A 27,811-nucleotide genomic window follows, 5' to 3' on the forward strand; every position below is an offset into this window, starting at 1 on the left:
GCATTAACCCAAAAGTCCACAGTCCAAAGTCTCGTCTGAGATGAGGAAAGTCCCTACCACCTATGAGCCAGTAAAATTAAAAGCAAGCTAGTTACTTCATAGATACAATGGAGGTACAGCTATTGGGTAAATACAACCATTCCAAATGGGAGAAGTTAGACAAAACAAAGGGGTTACAGGGGCCATGTAAGTCTGAAATCCAGAGGGGTAGTCAAATTTTAAAGCTCCGAAATGATCTCCTTTGACTCCACGTCTCATATCCAGGTAACGTTGATGGAAGAGGTAGATTCCCACAGTATTGGACAGCTTTGCCCCTGTGGCTTTGCAGGGTATCACCCCCCTCCTGGCTGCTTTCACAGGCTGACATTGAGTGTCTGTGGCTTTTCCAGGCCTACGGTGCAAGCTGTTGGTGGATCTACCATTGTGGCATCTACCATTCTTCTCACAGATCCACTGGGCAGTGTCCCAGTGGGGATTCTGTTTGGGGGCTCCAACTCCACATTTCCCTCTGCACTGCCCTAGCAGAGGTTCTCTATGAGGGTCCTGCCCCTGCAGCAAACTTTTGCATGGGCATCTAGGCATTTTCATACATCATCTGAAATCAAGGCAGAGGTTCCCAATCCTCAATTCTTGACTTCTGTGCACCTGGAAGCTCAACATAATGTGAAATATGCCAAGGTATGGGGCTTATACCCTCTGAAACCATGGACTGAGCTATACCTTGGCCCCTTTTAGCAACAGCTGGAACACAGGGCACCAAGTTCCATAGGCTGCACACAGCTAGGGGACTCTGGGCACAGTCCAGGAAACCATTTTTCCTCCTAGGCTTCCAGGCCTGTGATGGGAGGGGCTGCCCCGAAGATCTATGACATTCCCTGAAGACATTTTTCCCACTGTCTTGAGGATTAACATTCCACTCCTTGTTACTTATGCAAATTTATGCAGCCAGCTTAAATTTCTTCTCAAAAAAATGTGTTTTCCTTTCCTTTTGCATTGTCAGGCTGCAAATTTTCTGAACTTTCATGCTCTGTTTCCCTTTTAAAACTGAATGCCTTTAACAGCACCCAAGTCACCACTTGAATGCTTTGCTGCTAAGAAATTTCTTCTGCCAGATACCCTAAATCATCTCACTTAAGTTCAAAGTTCCACAAATCTCTAGGGCAGGGTAAAAATGCCAACAGTCTCTTTGCTACAGTCTCTTTGCTAAAACAGAGCAAAAATCACCTTTGCTCCAGTGGCAAACAAGGTCCTCATCTTCATCTGAGACCACCTCAGCCTGGACCTTATTATTCATATCACTGTCAGCATTTTTGTCAAAGCCATTCAACAAATCTCTAGGAGGTTCCAAACTTTCCCACATTTTCGTGTCTTCCTCTGATCCCTCCATACTGTTCTAACCTCTGCCTGTTACTCAGTTTCAAAGTCGCTTCCAAATTTTTGTGTATCTTTTCAGCAATGCACCACTCTACTGGTACCGATTTACTCTATTAATTCATTTTCATGCTGCTGATAAAGACATACCTGAGACTGGGAAGAAAAAGAAGTTTAATTGGACTTACAGTTCCACATGGCTGGGGAGGCCTCAGAATCATATCAGGAGGTGAAAGACACTTCTTACATGGCAGCAGCAAGAGAAGAATAAAGAAGATGCATAAGCAGAAACCCTTGATAAAACCATTAGATCTTGTGAGACTTATTTACTACCATGAGAACAGTATGGGGAAAACCAACCCCATGATTCGAATTACCTCCCATCAGGTCCCTCCCACAACACATAGGAATACAATTCAAGATGAGATTTGGGTGGGGACACAGAGCCAAACCATATCAATGCAGGAATGGAATAATGAAATCATTTACATTATAAAAAAAGAGATTTAAACTTCATAAAATGATTAAAAAAAAGACAAATTTTCCAAAACCCCTACTTTGGTATGTTTTTCTTTTCCTCTTACTCCAACAGATGAACAAATGAAGTAGACGAATTACAAGGCAGACGATTTTCTGTCTGAACCCATCATTCGGTATTTCTCAGTGTGGATCACCTTGTCTCTTTTCTCCCAATTTTATTCACCTACATTGTTAAAAGAAAAGTAATTATATTAACTAATACATTGTTAAAATATCTGACTGAAAACATTTCAATATCAATTATGATCTTCAGTAGTTTTTCATTTTATATGTTCACGTCAACATTTTTTATAATATTTTTTGAGTCTGTATAATTGCATTCTTAATCTTATTAATCATAACTGTTCTGCAGGATCTGGATTTTCTCTTGTGGTGCAATTTATTAATTTGTAATTAATGTACTTTATTTTTGTTAACTGAGATAGGTTGAAAATAAGAATTAATTTGTACAAGTTAGGTAAGGCACATTTTTTTTTTTTTTTTTTGAGGCGGAGTCTCACTCTGTCACCCAGGCTGGAGTGCAGTGGTGCTATCTTGGCTCACTGCAACCTCCGCCTCCCGGATACAAGCAATTCTCCTGCCTCAGCCTCCCGAGTAGCTGGGACTACAGGCATGTGCCACCACACCCAGCTAATTTTTTGTATTTTTAGTAGAGATGGGGTTTCACCGTGTTAGCCAGCATGGTCTCCATCTCCTGACCTCGTGATCCACCCACCTCAGCCTCCCAAAGTGCTGGGATTACAGGTATAAGACATCACACCCATCCAGTAAGGCACCATATTTGCTGAAGTAAAAAATTGTAATTCACTATGGTATATTTAATTATCAAATTTTTCCTTCATCATTTTTTATACGTAAGGTATTCTTGGTTACCTGGTAGATGCATTTAAATTAAAATGAATTAAGAATACTAATTTCAAAGAATGTTTTGTCATCCTAAGAAGTCATTTCTTACATGAATTTTATGATTAAAAAATAAATCTCAAACAGACAAGTAGTTCCATCTTCCTGTTTGACATAGACCTTATTATTTAAAAATATGTATTAAAATAAAACATGAAACTGCTGAGAGATTACCTAAATCATTCAAAAATGCAGTTTTATTAAATTGTGTTTACACAGTATTCTAACGTATTCATTTTTTTAGAAAAAAATCCAAGTGACAAGATTATTTTTATGCAACATTTCCTCAGAGGAGTCATTGCAAACTATACAGTCAGTCTGTAAGCAGACAGGGAGGGTCTCCAGAGATTATAGGCAATTAGTCAACCAGAGCAATCAGCCTGTTTTAGAGCCTATGCCCTGCAGGCTGTTTTTCCCCAAACACTGTGTGGAATATGATCACTTTATTGGTTGGAATCATCTTCTGACAGATCCTGGCAACTTATAGATGAAGCCAAGTGAACTTTCCTCATTACCATGCTAATGTCTCCACCCCCAGAAATGCTACAGCTTCAATACCGTGACATGCGACCTATGAGTTGGCATAATGACTCACTGTGTTTGCACTACTGGAACCCCTCCTTTACATGTAATGATTCACTCTCTCTTCTTTCTTCCCTCTCATAAAACTGCCTTGTCACTTTCCCTCAGAAAGACACTGCTTTGGAGAATAGTTCCTGTGCCTTCCTTACTTGTACCAAGTAATAAAACTTCTGTTGATCAAAATCTGCCTTCTCATGAAGAGTTCTTTGTTACCAGGCAAATAAACCCCGTTTTTTGGGGGTTAACAAATCAAGCATCTCAAACTTTGGCACTCATGTAAACTATATCTGCTTATCTTATTGTAGCGCTGATGGAGCTATTTTAGCATAATTCAGAAGTTAAATACTGAAATTCTGCTATTAGAATATTTTAATAAGTCAATTTTAAATATTAAACTGTATGTAGGTATTTGTTTAAAAACAGGGTGAGCGTGTCCTTAATATATACATTTACATTAATTGTTTCTTATCCTAGGTAATTTAAATTGCAATTTTCTCAGTTCCACATCTCAACTTAAAAACTATTTTAATTTTAAAATTATGTTAATTTATCTCTTTTAGTTTTTACTGTTATAAAAATAACATTAAGTAGCTTATCAAGATAATCTCTCTTTTGTTGCCTTATTTCTCTTGTATTTAATATGATAATTACTTTAAAACCTGATTATGTGTTTTGTTTCCTCAGGAAATCATAAGAGCATTGTTTATTTACATTATACTTTTTAATACATGAAGAGACAAAACACAAGCACATATAAGAATAACTATAGAGTGATACATGCATGAAGTTTTCTTTCAGTATATAATTTTTAAATTTCATATCACACACCCTCCTGATTTTAGCAAGTGGGCACCAGTAAGTAAGGCATATGGACTATTCTAATTGGTTAGGTCACTTTGGCTACTATAGATATTGTACTTGTCTGTGTCTATTTTGAATATCAACTCTTCATATGATACATAATAAATTCAAAAAGATATAGCTGCTTAATCATATATTGTCACAATAGATCTCCAATCTCCAGTTAACATTTATTGAGTGCTAGCACACAACAGAAATGGTGCTAAGTGCTTTTCATTCGTTAATTTATTCCATCTCAAAGAAACCCCATGAGGTACCTAGGAACCTTTCAAGGGAAAACGGAAGCACCAGAGATTAAATGATACAGAATTATGTAGCTAATAAGCAGGGAGTTGAAACGCCAATCCACCATTGTTTGATACCAAAACTCATATTGTTTTAAATGTAAACTACAGTGTTTCTTATAAAATGCATTCTTATCTTTCACTTTTTAAAACATTTTATTGACGTATGATTGGCAATACAAAAAGCTGTGCACATGTAATGTATACAACTTGGTGAGTTAGAGGATAAGTATGCACTCATGAAATCATCACAATCTTTATTATAAACATACCCATCATCTCCAAAAGTTTTCTCTCACCCTTCTTATTTATTAAATTCTTATTTCTGTAAAGTAAAATGCAGTTAGCCCAATTAGAATACTGTTAATTGTTCTTGACTCAGGAAAGAGAATTTTTAGACCATTTAAAGGTGATTGGTATAGTCCGTTAAATCAATTCTATACTATTACTGTGATCTAGATCCCAGAATGATTTTTTTCCACATAAGTGTATTAAAAAATACAGAAAATAGGTGTCACTTTCTTATCTAGGGAAATAAATCACTGAACTAGAAGGAAAACCTTGCAGTTTTGTTATCTACTTCACATTGCTTGTGTGCAAGTATCTATTTTAAAATAACTGTTTTTGCTCCTGGTACTAGCAAGTATAGAAAATTTAAGAGAATAGATATATAAATTGATTTGGGATTTGCAACACAATACCTTATGAATATAGTGATGGAATAATCTTGATACTAATTTCAAGAATAATTGTGTGGTATGAAAGCTTGATATTTTTACATTAATTAGAATGGTCAGTCGGGGTAGTGCTTTAACTAATATTGACATTCTGAATTGGTTTCATTTTATCTTTAGTCAGGAAAAAAATTTTATAGATGTTGTTAAACAGAATAAAACACCATACATATTTAACAGTGAAAGCACATGTTAATAAATTTTTTTAAAACTAATAGTGATAATAACTAAAAATCCTATATTTCATAAACAAAAACTGGAAAGTGGAGGGGGATTGGAGGGGAGTAAAACCATTCTGATTTCTCTATCGTACATGACCAGCTTGTGGAGAATAGCTCATTTTTTTCTTATTAGATATTCAAACTAGAGAAATGTAGGTTCAAGTGTTTTGAGATAAATTAATAGAATTTAGTTGTTTCAAATATTATATTACAAATTGTCAGTGGATAAAAAAAGATGCACTTTTCATTAAATAATTTTAAAAAGCATTAAAAAAGTCTAAAAGATGACCAAGAAAAGATCAGATTTAATGCAAATGACAATGTTTACATATTAACACTAACATATGAAGTTAAAATTTCCCAAATCTTGTTTAAAAACAGTTAATTAATTGTTTAAAAGGCACATGTAAAAATTTAATGGGACTAGTTAACAGTAACAACACAAAAAAATACAAGAGAGAAATACATAGAAGCAAGAGATATGATATTGTAATTAAAACCTTACAAATCATAAATAATTACGTTAAACCAAATAAAACATTTTATAATATTGAAAATGTAAAATTCAGTACAGCATTTATCTATCAAAATAAGACATTACATAAAACAGCTATGGATAAAAATTACAAATTCAAAAGTTATGAAACCACAATTTTACTGTGAAATTTTAAACATTTCTCTTTCTTTAAGATTATCTCAAAAAGTGAATATTTGATATAGATATATACTTCTATTTATATTGTTGTTATTAGTATAATGGTAATTAAGTTGGTAAAAACAATTTATAGGCAAAAGAAAGTTAACGTTTCTTTTTTTCATAACCAAAACTGGTATTTAAAAAAACAAACCTCCATAATTTGCAAATAATAGAAAATATAAATTGTATTTTATTATAATATGTTTATATAATGGTACTATAATTTAACTTTAATAATAACCAAAGGAATACAACTACATAGGAATAAAAAACTTCTTACTAATTTAAAAAATGAGTAAGTTACAACTGTAATTATATAATACATAATAATAGGATGGTGATACCTAAAAAAAATTATGAAATAACATCATAAAAATAATTGATGGCAAGTTTATGACTTTAAGAATTTAGATATTAACTCTAGCTGCATATTAGATTTTTTAATAACTCCCACCTAAATGTCGATTAAATTAGAGTCTCTGGAAATGCATTTGGCATTCGTAGTTGGTTTTTTAAATTTACTTTTTTTAATTAAATACCAAAAGTGATTCTAATATTTGGCAAAGAAGAAACATTGATCAAAATGTCATAATAATATATTAGAAAATAAAACGAAATTTAAGAAAAGGGATTAATAAATTCAATGGTCAAATTTAGTTCATTGAGAAACAAAAAATAATGTAATTGAAAAATAAATCTGTGAGTTTATTATGGAAAAGTGAATGAAGATAAACTAATCATATGTCTAGTTGATTTTAAAAAATGACATTCGATCACGCCTGTAATCACAGCACTTTGGGAGGCTGAGGTGGGCGGATCACGAGGTCAGGAGATTGAGACCATCCTCGCTAGCACAGTGAAACCCGGTCTCTACTAAAAAATACAAAAAATTAGCCGGACGTGTGGCACGCGCCTGTAATCCCAGCTACTCTGGAGGCTGAGGCAGCAGAATCGCTTGAACCCGGGAGGCGGAGGTTGCAGTGAGCCAAGATGGCACTACTGCACTCCAGCCTTGGCGACAGAGCGAGGCTCCCTCTCAAAAAAAAAAAAAAGAGAGAAATTCGAAATTAATATTAACACTAAATTAGTCAAGGGGCGTATTAAGGCAATGATCCCAATAGATTTCATAAGGACATTTATTAAAATTAAGCATGTATTCGTGATTAAAAATGAATTTACTAATGTGGCAGTTTGAAAGGTCAACAAAAATGTTAATACTTATAAACTAAAAAGGAATGCTTTTTTTTTTTTTTTGAGACGGAGTCTTGCTCTGTCCCCCAGGCTGGAGTGCAGTGGTCCAATCTCCCCTCACTGCAACATCCGCCTCCCGGGTTCAAGCGATTCTCCTGCCTCAGCCTCCCGAGTACCTGAAGCTACAGGTGCGTGCCACTGTGCCCGGCTAATTTTTTATATTTTTAGCAGAGACGGGGTTTCACCATGTTAGCCAGGCTGCTCTTGAACTCCTGACCTCATGACCTGCCCGCCTCCGCCTACCAAAGTGCTGGAGAAATGCTTTTAATTTTTTTTTAACTATTATTATACTTTAAGTTTTAGGGTACATGTGCACAATATGCAGGTTAGTTACATATGTATACATGTGCCATGCTGGTGTGCTGCACCCGTTAACTCGTCTTTTAGCATTAGGTATATCTCCTAAAGCTATCCCACCCCCCTCCACCCACCCCACAATAGTCCCCAGAGTGTGATGTTCCCCTTCCTGTGTCCATGTGTTCTCATTGTTCAATTCCCACCTATGAGTGACAACATGTGGTGTTTGGTTTTTTGTTCTTGCGATAGTTTGCTGAGAATGATGATTTCCAATTTCATCCATGTCCCTACAAAGGACATGAGCTCATAATTTTTTATGGCTGCGTAGTATTCCATGGTGTATATGTACCACATTTTCTTAATCCATTGTGTCATTGTTGGACATTTGGGTTGATTCCAAGTCTTTGCTATTGTGAATAGTGCTACAATAAACATACGTGTGCATGTGTCTTTATAGCAGCATGATTTGTAGTCCTTTGGATATATACCTAGTAATGGGATGGCTGGGTCAAATGGTGTTTCTAGTTCTAGATCCCTGAGGAATCGCCACACTGACTTCCACAATCGTTGAACTAGTTTACAGTCCCACCAACAGTGTAAAAGTGTTCCTATTTCTCCACATCCTCTCCAGCACCTGTTATTTCCTGACGTTTTAATGATTGCCATTCTAACTGGTGTGAGATGGTATCTCATTGTGGTTTTGATTTGCATTTCTCTGATGGCCAGTGATGGTGAGCATTTTTTCATGTGTTTTTTGGCTGCATAAATGTCTTCTTTAGAGAAGTGTCTGTTCATGTCCTTCACCCACTTTTTGATGGGGTTGTTTGTTTTTTTCTTGTAAATTTGTTTGAGTTCATTGTAGATTGTGGATATTAGCCCTTTGTCAGATGAGTAGGTTGTGAAAATTTTCTCCCATTTTGTAGGTTGCCTGTTCACTCTGATGGTAGTTTCTTTTGCTGTGCAGAAGCTCTTTAGTTTAATTAGATCCCATTTGTCAATTTTGTCTTTTGTTGCCATTGCTTTTGGTGTTTTAGACATGAAGTCCTTGCCCATGCCTATGTCCCTAACTCATTTTATGAGGCCAGCATCATCCTGATACCAAAGCCGGGCAGAGACACAACCAAAAAAGAGAATTTTAGATCAATATCCTTGATGAACATTGATGCAAAAATTCTCAATAAAATACTGGCAAACAGAATCCAGCAGCACACCAAAAAGCTTATCCACCATGATCAAGTGGGCTTCATCCCTGGGATGCAAGGCTGGTTCAATATACGCAAATCAATAAATGTAATCCAGCATATAAACAGAACCAAAGACAAAAACCACATGATTATCTCAATAGATGCAGAAAAGGCCTTTGACAAAATTCAACAACCCTTCATGCTAAAAACTCTCAATAAATTAGGTATTGATGGGATGTATCTCAAAATAATAAGAGCTATCTGTGACAAACCCACAGCCAATATGGTACTGAATGGGCAAAAACTGGAAGCATTCCCTTTGAAAACTGGCACAAGACAGGGATGCCCTCTCTCACCACTCCTATTCAACATAGTGTTGGAAGTTCTGGCCAGGGCAATTAGGCAGGAGAAGGAAATAAAGGGTATTCAATTAGGAAAAGAGGAAGTCAAATTGTCCCTGTTTGCAGATGACATGATTGTATATCTAGAAATCCCCATTGTCTCAGCCCAAAATCTCCTTAAGCTGATAAGCAACTTCAGCAAAGACTCAGGATACAAAATCAATGTGCTAAACTCACAAGCATTCTTATACACCAATAACAGACAAACAGAGAGCCAAATCATGAGTGAACTCCCATTCACAATTGCTTCAAAGAGAATAAAATACTTAGGAATCCAACTTACAAGGGATGTGAAGGACCTCTGCAAGGAGAACTACAAACCACTGCTCAGTGAAATAGAAGAGGACACAAACAAATCGAAGAACATTCCATGCTCATGGGTAGGAAGAATCAATATCATGAAAATGGCCATACTGCCCAAGGTAATTTATAGATTCAATGCCATCCCCATCAAGCTACCAATGACTTTCTTCACAGAATTGGAAAAAACTTCTTTTTTTTTTTTTTTTTTTTGAGACGGAGTCTCGCTCTGTCGCCCAGGCTGGAGTGCAGTGGTGCAATCTCGGCTCACTGCAAGCTCCGCCTCCCGGGTTCACGCCATTCTCCTGCCTCAGCCTCCCGAGTAGCTGGGACTACAGGCGCCCGCCACTGCACCCGGCTAATTTTTTGTATTTTTAGTAGAGATGGGGTTTCACCGTAGTCTCGATCTCCTGACCTCGTGATCCGCCCACCTCGGCCTCCCAAAGTGCTGGGATTACAGGCGTGAGCCACCGCGCCCGGCCTGGAAAAAACTTCTTTAAAGTTCATATGGAACCAAAAAAGAGCCCGCATTGCCAAGTCAATCCTAAGCCAAAAGAACAAAGCTGGAAGGATCACGCTACCTGACTTCAAACTATACTACAAGGCTACAGTAACCAAAACAGCGTGGTACTGGTACCAAAACAGAGATATAGATCAATGGAACAGAACAGAGCCCTCAGAAATAACGCCGCATATCTACAACTATCTGATCTTTGACAAACCTGAGAAAAACAAGCAATGGGGAAAGGATTCCTTATTTAATAAATGGTGCTGGGAAAACTGGCTAGCCATATGTAGAAAGCTGAAACTGGATCCCTTCCTTATACCTTATACAAAAATTAATTCAAGATGGATTAAAGACTTAAACGTTAGACCTAAAACCATAAAAACCCTAGGAGAAATGCTTTTTAAAATGTTCTTTCAGCTACATGCCCAGCAGTAGGATTGCTAGATCATACAGTAGTTCTATTTTTAGTTTTTTGAGGATAATCTATACTGTTCTCTATAGTGACTGTACTATTTTAAATCTGCACTAGTAGTGTATAAGGGAAATCAGTATGTTGAAGAATTAGCTGCATTCCCAAGTTTATTGCAGCACTATTCACGATAGCCATGATATAGAATCAACCAAAGTCTCCATCAACAGATAAAGAAAGAAAATATGGTACATATACACAATGAAATATTATTACAATGGAATCCCGCCATTTGCAACACCATGGGTAGAACTAGGGAACATGTTAAGTGAAATAAGTGAGGCACAGAAAGACAAATATCACATGTTCTCACTTATGTGGGAACCAAAAATGAATTTGTGGAGATAGAGAATAGAATGATGGTTACCAGAGGGTGAAAAGGATAGAGGGGAGGGCAGAATAAACAGTGTATGGTTAATGGATACAAAAATATAGTTAGGTAGAAGAAATAAGATCTGGTGTGTGGTAGCACAATAGAACCACTATAGTTAACAATAATTTATTGTATGTTTCAAAACAACTAGAAGAGTTGATTTGGAATCATCCTAACAAAAAGAAATGATAAATGCTTGAGGTAATGGATATCCCAATAATTCTGATTTAATCATTACACATTATATGCTTATATAAAAATATCATATGTGCCCCATAAGTATGTGAAACTGGCATTTAGCAGTAATAGTTAAAAATTTAGCAAAATATCTTTTCAAAGTAACAAATATAAAAATCAGAATAAATATTCAAAAATTACATGAATAAAAATATAAAATTGTATTAGAAAATCAAAGAAAAACTGAATAAATAGAATGTTACCTTTTCTTCCCAGACAGGAAGATGATTCTCAAAAATGCAAATACTTCCTTTACTTAATCTATCAATTTTACACAATTGCAATGAGCTTATTGTTAAAAATTAAATTAATTATAAATTCTATCTGAAAAGTAAAAATGAACATAACATGAACTTTTTGAAAGAAGAATAGATAGTAAAACATATACTATCAGATATTAAATCCATTATCAAGTTACAACAAGAAAAACAAGGTGGTAATATCTGAAGAATAGATGCTCATTAGAGCACGAAAGAATGTCCAGAGTAGATGCTCATTTGTGGGACATGATAAAGTTGGCAGCTCACATCAGTGAGAAAGCATTATTCAATAAAAATGTGTTTATCTGTCACATTACAGATTAAATTTCAGGTAAATTATAATCATAAAATGTAAATAATATACATAGAATATTGGAAATGTTTACCTAATTATTGTTGGGAAATTAATCATAAAAACAAGAGTAGTTTATGCTTTCACTTAAATTTTAGAAATTGACAAGAGAAGGTTGTTCCCAGCCTAACAAAATAAGAAAGACAGATCATTTAACTTTAAAGCCCACCACAGGGCTGAGTACCAAGGCAATCAGTTGAATTCCAAAGAAGGCAAGCTTCTCAAATATAATTTTATAAAAAGGACACAAGAAAGGTTTTCCTTTTGGAACACACAGAAGAATGAAGTGGCAATTAAAAAGTGTGGTAAGATTTCACTATAGGGAATAAGCATAAAATAAAAATTAACAATCACTATTAATGTATACAAATTGCCATAAGAAAACAGTGAAATGCCCCCAAAATGAGAGAATTCTCAGAAGATACGACATTTTTAAAGGTCAGGATTTAGTTGCAGAGAACAGAGTCTACTCTGACTAGTTTAAATAGAAAGAGCTTTGATTACTGTTAACCTAGGTTTCATTTTAAATCTTTAGGAGAGATAAAGAAACATACTAAGTTGGACTTTATGGAATGGCCTCCAAAACCAAACAACAGATCTTGTCCATTGAGGAACTTCATCCCCTTCTATGATTAGGAATCTGAGTGAGTAATTAGGAAGTTTCAGCAATAGCTGCTGGAACTCTAACTCAGTTGCCACGTCTGAGTTAGGATGCAGACATGAATTGGCTATTACAGCAGCCTACATTAGAAGTATTGAATACATGCTGTAATACACACCAGCAAATCCAATGTATCGTACATGAGACAGCCGTGAAGCCAGACTATGAACCACAACTGCTGCTATTATTTCCATAAGAAAAAAAATAATACATCCAGATCTTATTTGTCAGGGAAAACAGCAGCAGAAGTAAAATCTGTGTCTTCTGCTGGCTTACAAATTTAGAGCATATCTGAATGATATACAATATATCCCAAATTCCTTCTAGGTATAACCCCAGGCTGCAAAATAATCTAAAAACTACAGTTTTTAGCTTTCCAGTCTTTGTACAGGAGGCTTTTCCTGTAAAAGTGGGCTGACATGTTCATTTTATCATGGACACCGCAGTGCTTGCACTGGGCCTTAAAGACCAATATATTTCAGGAGGGTGACACTGGGTGGGGATCATAGACAGAAGAAACCATGTTTACAACAGTAAAAAAAAGAAAAGGCATAAAAATTATATGTAGCTTCTTTTGCAGAAGCATAAACAGATTGGGTCAATGATAGCTGGGGTGACGCACTGATTTGGAATGCTACTTTATAGTACTTTGGTTTTGTTTTAGGAGAAATAAGAAGCCTATAAAAGTATTTAAAATTAAAAAATAAAAATGTGCCAAATCCTGCTATAAAAACTCAATTAGGATGATATGAAAGATCAAAATAATTTTAGTAAATTTTAATATTCTTCCTAACTTGTCGGTTTACTCAATATAGTATGTGTATATATAATCAATGAGAATCATTGAAAGAGAATCATAAGCCAGTTTGAAAACTTCCTTAGAAAAATGAATTTGGAATTATTGAGTTATACACATTCTCATGGTTTACAGCAAAATGCTTAGATTTTATAAACTGTGCAATTTGAATCTTCATGTTGATAATATAATATGCAGCGTTTTTCACAATTATCTACCCAGAGAATTATATTTCCTTATAGCATTCTGGGGGCTAGTGTTTCATGAAACAGACTTTTGGATATACTGACCTAAGTCATTGATTTTCTCAATTATTTCCAGACTCCTTGAAAAAATGTATTAAAAATTTGGGTTAGGTCACCATTTAATTTATCTTTGGATATTTTATTTCATTTTTAATGTACTTTTCTTACACATTTACAAAACTAGGCCATTCTTAATTTAAGGTGGCAGCTGGAAGGGAAAGATAGCATGCACAATTACATTTGTAGATTATTTTTCAAACATCTTTTATCCATTTATGTAACACCTCCCCACAACAAAGATGTTTACCTTTTGCTAAGAAATAGTAAAAATTTATAAAATTGGCAAAATTTCCTTTCCCATCTTACTGTTACCTACTAGGATAAAAAAAAAAAGGAAAAAAAAAGAGTTTAAGAGAAAGCTGTAAATGGCTGCAAGCTACAAAAATTAAATAAATGAAACAAATTTTTGCAAACAACTAGGTAAGACTTGATCCTAATGATTTCAAATTATTAGGAATACTAACTTATTTTTAAAAGATGTAGAATTGGTATTTTAGCAGATATCAGAAGAAAATTTGCAGTAGACAATCAGGGAGATTTTACTTAAGGCTATTGCAGTAGAGTGGAGGCCAGAAGTCAGTCTGAGCTCACCTTCAATTCAAAGAAAAGACTGGAGGTTTTAAAAAGCTGCATAGAGAAGATCATGGGCTGTTCCTTTTGATAACTGGCTTTGCCTCCTACCCCCTTCAAAACAAAGTAAGCTTTCTCATATTTTTATGACACGAGGTTGTTTCACAACTTGGAGCAAGGCATTCTGCATAAGTTATCCCTTCGCAGATACTGGAAGGTGTTCATGCTATCTTCCTATGATTACATTTTGAAGAGATGACTTTCAGATCCTTGAGGAACAGCCCTGGCTTGTAAAACTCGTAAGAACCCTTTACAAAGATTTATATCTTTTGGGAGGCCAAGGCGGACGGATCACCTGAGGTCAGGAGTTCGAGACCAGCCTGGCCAACATGGCAAAACTCCGTCTCTACTAAAGATGCAAAGATTAGCCAGGAGTGGAGGCAGGCACCTATAGTCCCAGCTACTCAGGAGGCTGAGGCAGGAGAATTGCTTGAACCCGGGAGGTGGAGGTTGCAGTGAGCCAAGATCCTGCCATTGCACTCCAGCCTGACCAACAAGAGCAAAATTCCATCTCAAAAAAAAAAAAAAAAGAAAAAATATTAGCCATTTGCTCCTGCATGTTCCTGTCAGGTGGATCACTTCAGGTCAGGAGTTCCAGACCAGCCATGGCCGACATGCAGAAACCCCATCTCTACTGGAAATACAAGAATTGGCAGAGTGTGGTGCCCATACCTGTAGTCCCAGCTGCTAGGGAGGCTGAAGTGGGAGAATCGCTTGTGCCTGGAAGGTGGAGGTTGCAGTGAGCAGAGATTATGCCTCTGCACTCCAGCCTGGGCAACAGAGCAAGACTCTGTCTCAAAAAAAAAAAAAAAAAAAAACTACAAGTTCTCACATTTATGCCTGTATTCACAATATGTCTGAAATGTTTCTCTAGCCACTCATTAAATTTGCTGTATCTCTAAAAAAAAAAAAAATTACATCTCAAAGGAGCAGAAAAGGGATTTACAATTATGAGTGTTTGTTTGTTTTTTGGTACTGTTTTTGTTTTTTTTAGTAAATGCTCTATAAAGAGGGAAGTCAAGGACCTAAAGTCGGGAATATACCCGTCTGTCTAAGCTTTAGTCAAGCTGAGTAGAACATTAAATCTATCTTGGGAACAGATAACCAGAGGGGATGGATGTGACATTTTTTGGACATTTTCTCGATATTAAGCCAAAAGATATGCCTTGCTAGATATACAGATAGGTAGAAGAACATATCAGGGACTAAAGTAAACCAGTTTACTATCTCTTTGTTTCCAAAACAATCTGTTTACTAAAAAACAGAGCAAGAAGGGGAAGATTTTTATATCCTTCCTTTGAAATCATTCTCTTAAAAACAGTTTTTTAAATGTTAAGAAACGTCTTAATCCTGAAATCCCCATTACAAATGAGAAATTGTCACATACTAATACGTACAACTCTACTATGTGATACAGCCATATAGGCCATAAAACCGAACCTGTCATATCCCTCTTTGAAGGGAGAGTACCTTTGATTCACACCAGAGCCTTATCTTTTCTCAGTTTGCAAACTGGTATCACCAATAAATCTCTCCTTTATACTATTTAGCCATCCTGGTGATCCTTTGAACAGCCAGGACTCTTGATAATAATGCACTGGTGTTCTCAATGTGATGGCTCTGATGAAATGGGATTTGTGATTCTTTTTCCATAAAAGTGTTTTAGAAAATTATGACTGTGTTATTTATGTATTACAGAGTTGTGAGGTAGTTGTTTTGATTGATTTTTTTTTTTAATACTTAGTAGTAGTTCTCTTTAGGACCCAGAGAGAAGTCCATGATAGAAAGGATATTATATTGACCAACATTCTCAGCATCCTATCTTTTGTCTGTCCTTGAAGCTTTGTAAGTGTGTTAATGCTTGTGGCATCTGGCCAGCTCTTTATTGAAGATAATTTCTTTCCATGTGATATGGTTTGGCTCTGTGTCCACACCCAAATCTCATCTTGACTTGTACTGCCATAATTCCCACATGTTGTAGGAGGGACCCAGTGGGAGATAATTTGAATCATGGGGGTGGTTTCACCCATACTGTTCTCATGGTTCTCATGGTAGTGAATAAGTCTCAAGAGAACTTATGGTTTTATCAGGGGTTTCCACTTTTCTATCTTCCTCATTTTCTCTTCCCGCTGTCATGTAAGAATTGTCTTTCACCTCCCAATATGATTCTGAGGCCTCCGCAGCCATGTGGAACTGTAAGTCCAATTGAGTCTCTTTTCCTTCACAGTCTCAGGTATCTCTTTATAAGTAGCACGAAAATGAATTAATATAGTAAATTAGTACCAGTAGAGTGAGGCATTGCTGAAAAGATACCCGAAAATGTGGAAGTGACTTTGGAACTGGGTAACAGTCAGAGGCTGGAACAGCTTGGAGTGCTCAGAAGAACACAGGAAAATGTGGGAAAATTTAGTACCTCCTAGAGATCTGCTGATGGCTTTGACAAAAATGCTGATAGTGACATGGACAATAAGGTCCAGGCTGAAGTGGTCTCAGATGGAAATGAGGAACCTGTTGGGAGCTGGAGCAAAGATGACTCTTGTTATGTTTTAGCAAAGAGACTAGCAGCATTTTGACCCTGCCTTGGAGATTTGTGGAACTTTGAACTTGAGGAAGATGATTTAGGGTATCTGGTGGGAGAAATTTCTAAGCAGCAAAGCATTCAAGAGGTGACTTGGGTGCTGTTAAAGGCATTCAGTTTTAAAAGGGAAACAGAGCATTAAAGTTTGAAAAATTTGCAGCCTGAAAATGTGATAGAAAAGAAAATCCTATTTTCTGAGGAGAAGTTCAAGCTGGCTGCATAAATTTGCATAAGCAACAAGGAGCCAAATGTTAATCCCCTAGACAATGGGGAAAATGTCTCCAGGACATTTCAGAGGTCTTCACAGCAGCCCCTCTCATCACAGGTCTGGAGGCCTGTGAGGAAAAAGTGGTTTCCTAGGCAGGGCTCAGGGTCCCTGAGCTGTATGAAGCCTAGGGACTTGGTAACCCTGTGTCCCAGCCACTCCAGCTCTGGCTGAAAGGGGTCAAGGTAGAGCTCGGGCCATGGCTTCAGATGATGCAAGCCCCAACCCTTGGCAGCTTCCACTTGGTGTTTAGTCTGCCAGTGCACAGAAGTCAAGAATTGAGGTTATGAACCTCTGCCTAGATTTCAGAAGATGTATGGAAATGCCTGAATGTGCAGGCAGAAGTTTGCTGCAGGGGTGGGGCTCTCATGGAGAACCTTTGCTAGGACAGTGTGGAAGGGAAATGTGGGGTCAGAGCTCCTACACGGAGTCCCTACTGGGGCATCACCTAGTGAAGCTGTGAGAAGAGGTCCACTGTCCTGTAGACCTCAGAATGGTAGATCCACCGACAGCTTGCACCGTACACCTAGAAAAGCTGCAGACACTCAATGCCAGTCCTTGAAGGCAGCTGGGAGGGAGGGTGTACCCTGCACAGCCACCTCTTACATCAGCGTGACCTGGATGTGAGACATGAAGTCAAAGGAGATCATTTTGGAACTTCAAGATTTGACTGTCCCACTGGGTATCGGACTTCCATGGACCTTGTAACCCCTTTGTTGTGGCCAATTTCTCCAATTTGTAATGGCTGCATTTACCCAATACCTGTACCTCCATTGTATCTAGGAAGTAACTACCTTGCTTTTGATTTTACAGGCTCATAGGTGAAAGGGACTTGCCTTGTCTCAGATGAGACTTGGGACTGTGGACTTTTGGGTTAATGCTGAAGTGAGTTAAGACTTTGGGGGACTGTTGAGAAGGCATGAGGTTGGTTTTCAAATGTGAGGACACAAGATTTGGAGGAGCCAGGAGCAGAATGATATGGTTTGGCTCTGGGCCCTCAACCAAATCTCATCTTGAATTGTACTCCCATAATTTCCATGCATTGTGGAAGGGACCCCATGGGAGGTAATTTGAATCATGGGGGCGGTTTCCCCCATACTGTTCTCGTTGTAGTGAATCAGTCTCAAGAGATCTGATGGTTTTATCAGGGGTTTATGCTTTTGCATCTTCTTCAGTTTCTCTTGCCACCACCTTGTAAAAATTGCCTTTTGCCTCCTGCCATGATTCTGAGGCTTCCCAAGCAACCTGAAACTGTAAGTCCAATTAAACCTCTTTTTCTTCCAAGTCTCAGGTATGTCTTTATCTGCAGCATGAAAACAGACTAATACACCAAGAATCTGTTTAGATATCCATATACAAAGATTTCAAATTAAACAACACTATACATTTTTTGACCATTCTCCAACACATTCGATTTTCAGTTTAGGCTTAATCAAGAGTCTGTCATATTCAGTTTGGGCAGGTATAGACTCCTTTACTCATGTGCTCTTTCTGTCTTATATTAATTCAAGAGTGTCAAACTGTGGTCTCAAAAATGCATTCATTTAAAATAAATATATAAGTTTAAGTTTTACTTTATATAAATCTTACACACCATTTTCAGAAATAATTAAAACACCAATTTATTATACAATTTATAAAAAAGGCATGGCCTAATTACTCACATGAATTAACAAACTAGTATTTCATTGAAGCAAGCATCTATCATGTGTCAGTCTAGGAACTTAAATACAAAAATTAAATAGACTAAAATCCTTGTCTCGTGGACAGAAAAAATATATATATTCATATATATGTATGGTATATATATGCTATATATAATATATAGTATATTATGCATATATGTATTATACATATATAGTATATTGTGCATATATATACACACATGGTTTCCATATGAAAAAATTAAAATTAAGAATCTGTCTTCCACATATATACCAGTTAACATTCTATTGCTTCTTTTGAACTATGGTTTTCATAATTTAAAAAATAAATATAATAAAATATTTTATTTCTTTATAATTAACTGTGACAGTTTCTTCAGTTTAAATGTGGCTCCTTATACAGAAACTTTAGAAAAAACATACAATTTTTTAATAGAAATTCTTAAGGAGGTAAGATAGTGAAGTTTTCACATCTAAGAATCCCAGCTTCTATTTTTTATTGTGTCACCTAGTAACCATAGAAAACTACTTGATTGCTGTGAGTCTGTTCCATCATCTGTAAAATACAGCTAGTAATAGCTTCTTGAAAAAGTAGTTGCAGGAGTTGAACAATATGAGTATGTTTGATGTTATACCTGGGACATACTGAGCATTTACTGCATTGATTATGTTCTCCTATTATTCTCTCAAAATTAAGACTATTTGCAAATCAGACTCATGTCAAACTTAAGACAACTAGTAAAATTTAGATAAAAATGACTTTACCAAATTTAGATTATTTTCTTCCATTTACCCCCCTCCCCCACAGTTACATTTTGAATAAACCACTTATCACATTCTGCCTTGAATTATAGTTTTAATCTTATCTCATATCTCCTGATATATTATGAAATTCCTAATGGTCACAAATAAATAAAAATATCTCTATGTTCTGAAGAATGCTCTTGTAAAGAGCTTTGCCCAAAATACATGCTTAATAAGTATTTTTTGTGTTTTTAATTTGTGAATGTAGCCCTTTAAATTTACCAATTTTTCTCAGTAATTTAGTTTTTAAAATAATAAATCATACCTTATTTTAGCAGCACTTGGTCAGGAAGAATTGATCATATTCACCTTAAAAAATATTCTCGTTTTGTTGTATTTTGTTCAATTTAATTTTAGTCATCAGTATTTCCAAATGCATGCAAACATAAATCTCATTTATTTTTGTATCCCCAGGTGTCTTTTAAATATATTACTTCTGTTGTATGGGACAACCAAGATAAATTATAGGATATTATTATGCAAGACAGAGCAACAGAGTACCATTGGGCCCTATTCACTCGATTTTTACATGTCTTTTATGAGCTTATGGGAATTTATACATTCAGAAAGAGTTATGTATCCCAACCATATAAATTCACTATCCTTTTTTAAGCAGAGCACAGGATTTGCTGCATGCAGCCTCGTTAATGATCTGTCTCAGGAGTAAAGAAACCACCAAGGAGATAAACTTGGCAAGATTTTCACTTCAGTAAGTAATAGCACTCACAGGAGAGAAATTCTAAAAAGTTTCCAAATATGTCATATGCATATTAGAACAGTTAGGAGAAATCATAAGCAATGACTCCCTTAAGCCCCATTAAACTTCAAGTTAGCCAAATTAGAAACCTTTCCTTGAAAAACAGGCAAGCATATCTAGAAAGCTATGAGTATTAAGAGTCTTGGATTCTACCCTTGATCCTCCTTCTGACTCATAACGTAATTTCAGCAAGTTGTTTGAAGATTCTCTTCCCTTTTTATTCCTTCCAGAAAGTCAGGATTGAGAAATAGAAATCTTTCATTAAGTGGACAGAAAAACAATGAAGAAAAAATAAAGTAGGTTTTAGTTTCCCATGTAAAAAGTTACTGACTGAAAAAGTCAACAGCTGACAGTAAGATGAACAGTATGTAAATTTAGATCTCTTAGACTGTCATCTAAAGGACTGAGAATTGCGGCACGTTCAACACATGAGTAATTATCTCAAGTGTAAATAAGTAATACATAAGAAGTATTTGGCAGAGCAGGTAGAAATTGTCGAATAATGTGAAGTTAATGTATATTTCAGCTTGGTCAATATTTTGATAATGAATCCATACAGAAAAGTGTTTTAAGGATTTCTCCTTCTGCCAAATATTATCTATGTTTTATATTTTAAAGTAATATTAATTTATTATGTCTCTAATAGACATCAGTGGAAAGTAATTTTAGACAGAAAATGTTGCATCTTTTAACCTATATGCAATATGTCCATATAATTATATATGTTTACAATAGAATAAATATTGGTCAAGCTCAAGTTCATTTACCATCATTCATGATTAACATTAATGGCTCAAATCACTGGACGAATCTTTAAAGTGCTGTCACGGTACCAACAGAGAATCAAATTTTAAATGATATCCTACCAGATCCTTCTTTTATTCCACTTTTTGCTGTGGGCATTTATGAGAATGTATCTGCTTGGGCTTCCTAATCAATGTGGCTGAGTTTATAACAAATTCTTCTTTGAAGCCATCATTTACCCTGACTATGCTTTAGTTGAACTAATGACTTGGTGGATAGATTTGTCAGGACCTTCTGCTAAGATTAATGTGGTCTTTCTTTCTTAGGCAAGTTAAAAAGAACAAAAAAAATTTACAGGGGAAAACAAAAAGCAGCAAGATTGGAGGAAATAGCAATGAATATTGGTATTATTGGAAGTTTCAACTATCCTTGTTTGAACTTATATCAATACTATCTATGTCTTTTGGTAAAGTTTTTAGATTATTTTCATGGTATCATAATAATTCAATCAATTTACAGAAAAATGTATATGAGAAATTAAAATTTATTTGATTTTACTATTTTTGCATTTGGCAAATAAACAGACATAAAATGTTAGGAATTAAATGTCACACAATAGTATAAAAAGTATGGATAAGAATAATAAATATTACTTGAAAAACTAAAAAGAATTAAAGTTTAGATTCAGAGAAATCACAAATTCATAATGTAGTAAAATATAGTTAGCTATCAATATAATCATGTAAAATCAATGTTATGAATTATTTTCCAAAAAAAGTAAGTTGGCATTATTTCTATTTTCCAGATATCAATTTAATGTGTTAAATCACACTCTTTGTTATGGTATTAATGTTCAATTTTGAGTAACTATTAGCAATATCATTGGAGATTGTTAAAGAAGTTGAACAAAGTTATTTTTAAATAAAAAATCGGAAAATATTTTAAAAATTTTTATGTAATTGTTTCTGCACTTATCTTTCTAAATTATTTTTATCAGGAAATTAAGTATAAGTGAATAAGGAAAATAGAGAATGCTACCTTTTAATTAGTCAGTTTTTAAAATTTAATTTTACTATTCAAGCAATTTTAACAATGAAACTATTGAACCTACAGTACATACACCAAATTATCATAGGTGCTTTTGTTTTCTCACTTAATGCACTAAAATTAATATTTACCACCAGATAAAGGGATACACGAGTTACTTTGGGGTGATGCTGTAATTCACTTCGCTCACTAAGGTATGTAACAGTTTCTTTCAGTTTGGGCTCATATAACCAAATGCTACAGACCAGGTGGTGTAAACAGACATTTATTACACACAGTTCTGGTAGCTAGCAAGTATAAGATCAAAGTGCCAGCTGATTGGATTGCTGGTGAAGTCTCTCTTCCTGGCTTGCAGACAGCCACCTTCTTTCTGTATCCTCCCTTGGCAGGGAGAGAGAAAGAGAAAGAGAGGATGTTTTCTTGTGTCTCTTTTTCTTCATATAAGGGCACTAAACCCAGGGCTCCACTCTGATGACTTTATCCAAAGATAATTATCTCCAAAGGCTCCAACTTAAATACCGTCACGTTAGGGGTTAGGGCCTCCATATATAAATTTTAGGAGTACACAATTATTCAGTCCATAGCATTTGCCCACCACCCTCTCCAAACTCATGTCCTCACATGCAAAATACATGCATTTCATCCTACTTGCTCCAAAAATCTTAACTTATTCTAACATCTATTTTAAATCCAATGTTTTACCTAATATCATCTAAATCACATATGACTGAGATTGAAGTTAATAATTCATCCTGAGCCTAAATTCTCCTCTACCTGTGAACCTGTAAAAACTTGTAGACAAGTAATGTGGTTTCAAAATTTAATGGTGGAATAGCCTGGAAAGATATTTTCACTCCAAAGGAGAGAAAACGTAAAGAAAGAAGTTGTGATAAGTCCTAAGCAAGTGTAAAATTTAGCAAGAAAAATTCTATTATATCTTAACATTTAAGAGTAATCCTCTTTGGTTCAATGCTCTACCTTTTGGACCTACCAGTGTAGGAGCTGCTCTCTGTGGCTCTTTCAGAAAGAGATCCCACACCCAAGAACCTGGGTCTCCACTCTCTTAAAGTTCATCAGCACAGTTTCACCCTGAAAGCTTTTGGAGGAGGCCCCCTGGCCTTTTGAAACCTAGTCCATGTCTCTGATGACCTCTGATATGCTTTCAGTCTCCTTATTCAGTCTCCTAGAATAAGGATAAGGATAGAATAAGGATAAGGATAATAATGGATAATAATGTTCCTTTGCAGCTGAATATCACTATGGTCCATACTAACAAAATCTAAAAAGTTGATTAAGTTCATTAGTTGCACCCATGACCTCTTTATGAAATGGTTATTCAGCTACCCCCAAGTGTTCTCTTGAGAACAGTGTTCTCAGTTTTTGCAGTATGGATAGGCTGAGAATTTGCCAATATTTTCAAGTTCTCATTCATTTTAACTTAACTATTATTACTTTAATTCATCTTTTTTTTTTGTATTTTACTATAAGCATTCAAGAGAAATCAAGCTACTCCTTCAACACTTTTATTAGAAATATCCTGAGTTAAATATCTAATTTCATCACTCCTAAGTTCTGCCTTCCATGAAAGATTAGAACACAGTCCAGCTAAGTTCTTTGACACTTTATATCAAGCATAACCTTTCCTCCAGTTTGCAATAACATGTTTCTTATTTTGGTTTGATTCCTCACCAAAATTGATTTTAACATCCATATTTATATCAGGCACCTCAAACTCCTCCAGCTTTGACCCATTACCCAGTTCTAAAGCTGCTGCCACATTTTTTAATATTCCTTACAGCAGCATTCCACTTCTTAGTACCAATATCTGTCAAAGTCAGCTGGAGCTTCTATAAAAATATACCGTAGACTAGGTAGTATAAACAACAGATTTATTTCTTATGGTTCTGGAGAATAGGAAGTTCAAGATCAAGGTGCTGGCCAATTTAGTACCTGATGAGGGCCATCTTTCTGACTTGCAGTATGCCTTCTCACATGGTGGAGAGAGTGCAAGAGGTCTGATACCTTTTTTTTTTCTTCCAAAGGCGCTAATCCCATCATGAGATCCCTACCTTCATGAACTCATATAAAATAAATTATCCCAAAGGTCCCATCTTCAAGTACAATCGCTTTTGGGGTTTGAGTTTTAACATAAGAATTTCAGGGGGACAAAATTCAGTTCTCAGCAGACAGTATTTCAAATTGTCATTCTTCTGTAACTCATTTTATACTTATGACTTCAGACTTTTCCATAATTCTTTCTTTAGAAAGGGTAACAAGCTGCTGACACTTTGGTCACTTTTTGTCGAATTGGTAATAGAATTTGGAGAAACAGAGAATATGAAGATCAATAGACACAGCAAGGTGATAAATGCCTTATTTTTACTTGTACTTGTGTCTTAAAACTACTTTTTTGTATGTTCAGTTAGCAGGTGTAGAAAATAGAACACAATGGAAATAAATAGACAAAGCAGAAAGTGCCTGCTCTGTGAAAATAACTGTCAAGAGAATGAAAAGACAAGCCATTGACTGGGAGAAAATATTTGCAAAGACACATCTAATAACATCTGATAAAATACTCTTATCCAAAATATACAAAAAAACTCTTAAAAGTCAACAATAGGAAATTATACAATCTGACTTTAAAATGGGTTACAGGCCTTAATAGACATATCATAAAATAAAATATACAGATGGCAAATAAGCATAAAACATGCTGCTCATCATATGTCATCAGGGAAATACAAATTTAAAAAATGAGATATCACTACATACCACTTTAAAAGACAGTTTGGTGGTTTCTTAGAAAAGGAAACATACTCTTATCATGTGATTTAGCAGTCACACTCTTTGGTGTTTGACCAAAGGAGTTTAAAACTTATGCCTACAGAAAAATCTGCAAACAATAGTTATCACAGCTTTATTAATCATTGCCAAAACTTGGAACCAACCAAGATGTCCTGTAGAACACACAAGATTTTTAGGGAAGAAAATATACTCTAATGATGAATACATATAATTACACATTTTTCTAAACCCATAAAATGTACAACATCAATAGTGAGCCCTAATATAAACTATGAACTTGGAGTGACAATAGTTTGTCCATGTAAATTCATTGATTGTGACAAATGTACCACTCTGATAATGGGGAAGGCTATGCATGTATTGCTGCAGGGACTCCTTGTACCTTCTTCTCAATTTTGCTGTGAACTTAAAACCACTGATTCTTGTATACACTAATCAGCCTGGGTTTAAATCCCCTCTATGTCACTTACTACATTAGTTTTTCATTACTATGTAACAATTCACCCCAATATTTAGCTGCTTAAAACAGAAAAGCATTTATCATTTACATTTTTTTTCCTGTAAATCAGACATCTTAGGGCAGCTAAGCTGAGTGGTTTCGGCTTAAGATAATCTCTTAAGACTGCAACAAGGTATTGATTGGGGCTTGCTTGTAGCTATTCTAAGATTTGAAGAAGAGGTGACTGGGGAATGGTGGGTCTTGTTTCCAAGCTCACTCACATGGCACTCTGTGAGGTCTGCTTCTACATACTATGGCAGCTAATTTTCCTAGAGCAAGTGATCCAAAGAGAGAATGAGAGAAAGCTTTCAAAACAGAAATTGCAGTCTTTTATAATCTAATCTTGGGAATGACATTCAATCATTTCTGCCATGGTCTTTGTTGTTAGAACAGTCAGTAAATCTAACCAAAACTCAAGGAGAGAGATTACATAAGGGTATGGATATTAAAATGGCAGGACCATTGAGAATTGTTTTAGAGGATCCCTACCACACTTCATATGTGTCATGTTTCCTTGCTTCTAGAATTAGACTAATAATGTTAGTCTCATGGAAAATAAATTGATAGTTGTGAAACATAATGGCTCACAGCAACCTCTCAATAAACGTCATCCATGGTAATGAGAATGGCATCCATTGCTTGAATTTCTCCCAATGTAGTCATTACTGCTCTAGCTACCCTCCAGCATCCTCTGCTCCAATCAATCCTTCTATGAGGCTCCCAGATTCTTATTTAGACACTACATTTATTGTGTATCTCCATATTATGCTGCTCTTTACAATGATTTTATTCCTCACTACATCGAAACTCCGACTTTCACTGCCCTTTATAATCTAGTCTTTTACTTCCCAGGTACCAAACAGACTCTTGGCTTTAATTGGACAGAGATCCAGATTTTCATTGAATTATATTCTCCTGTACTCTTTTTTATAGTTTTTACTTTCTACATTGAGTCTATAATGCAAGCCTCACTAACGAATGTAGTTTTCTCAGAATTATGGACACAATGTTGAACAAGTCGATGCCTGTACTTAAAGAATGACTGATTAAAAGCGGAAACAGAACAATTAAGGGGGAATTACAGTGTATCATGATACATACCCATTAGGTTATAGCCATTGCTGCTATGGAAAAAAACGTCTTACAACATGGCATGACCCACAACATGGCATGACCCCACCTCTACTAAAAATACAAAAAATAACTGGGTGTGGTGGCCCATGACTGTAGTCCAAGCTACTGGAGAGGCTGAAGTGGGAGGATTGCTTAAGACCTGGGTGTCAACGCTGTAGTGAGCCATGGTCATGCTGCTGCACTCCAGCCAGGGCGACAGAGTGAGACCCTGTATAAAAAAAAAAAAAAAACAAAACCAAAAACATATTAATATTTAATAACCTAGGTTAGGGATCAAAGAAGACATTTTGACAAGAAGCTACATTTAATATAAGGTCTGAAAGAGAAAAAGAGATAATTAGATAAGAGGCAAGCAGATAAGAAGGTGTAGAAATTAAGGGTTGGGAGTAAGTGAATAAAAAGCAAGCCCAGGGCATGTGAAAATACTGTATTATTCACTAATTGTTTCATCTGCATAGGTTGCAATTAACCAATGGGATCACATCTCACTCACCTATAATGTAGCAATAATGTCCCTAATTTTCTTCCATATTTCACCCACCCCTAGGTCCAGGGCTACAGATTAATTACTAATCAATAATTAAAACATGACTTATTCATATGAATGCAACACTATAGCTTTCTATATCTCTAATTATTTGACAGTTATATTTATATGTTAACTTAAAAAAATATAACTACCAGTAGTTGTTGATTTGAGATTATGGTACTATGCACAACAAGTTACAAGTCCAAATCCATTTGAAGAGACTACCCTGTTCATCTTCCACATACTCCAGTTTGCTATGTTTATGTAATGGCTTTGGAGTCAGACTGCCTGGGCTTAATTTGGAGATAGATAGATTAGATAGACTTTATATAATTATATATAAAGGTAAGTTATTTAACCTCTCAGCCTCAATTACTTCATTTCTGAAATGGAAATTAACACTTACCTTAATAGGATTCAATGATTATTATGATGATGATTGATTATTACTTTGAAACTCCCCCAGCTTATAATGCATAATTTATGAGTATTCATGAGATTTATGGAATTTTGACTAGTGTCCACTCAGCTTAGAATAATGCTCAATTTGTTCATACATTTATTCATTCATTCATTCATCAAAAAAATGAAGCGCCCAGCATATGCTGGGCTCCTGTTGGGGGCTAGTGAGGTGAAGATGTATAATAAACATTCCCTGCCCAGCTGTTGCTTATGGGATACAAAGCAGAGCAGTTATTTGGGCTATGAAACAAAATAAAGTTTGGCAAATGTAGCTGAGCTACTATGGTGGTACAATAGAAAATTTGA

This window comes from Gorilla gorilla, chromosome 4, assembly GCF_029281585.2.
Source record: "Gorilla gorilla gorilla isolate KB3781 chromosome 4, NHGRI_mGorGor1-v2.1_pri, whole genome shotgun sequence".
Lineage (NCBI taxonomy): Eukaryota > Metazoa > Chordata > Mammalia > Primates > Hominidae > Gorilla > Gorilla gorilla.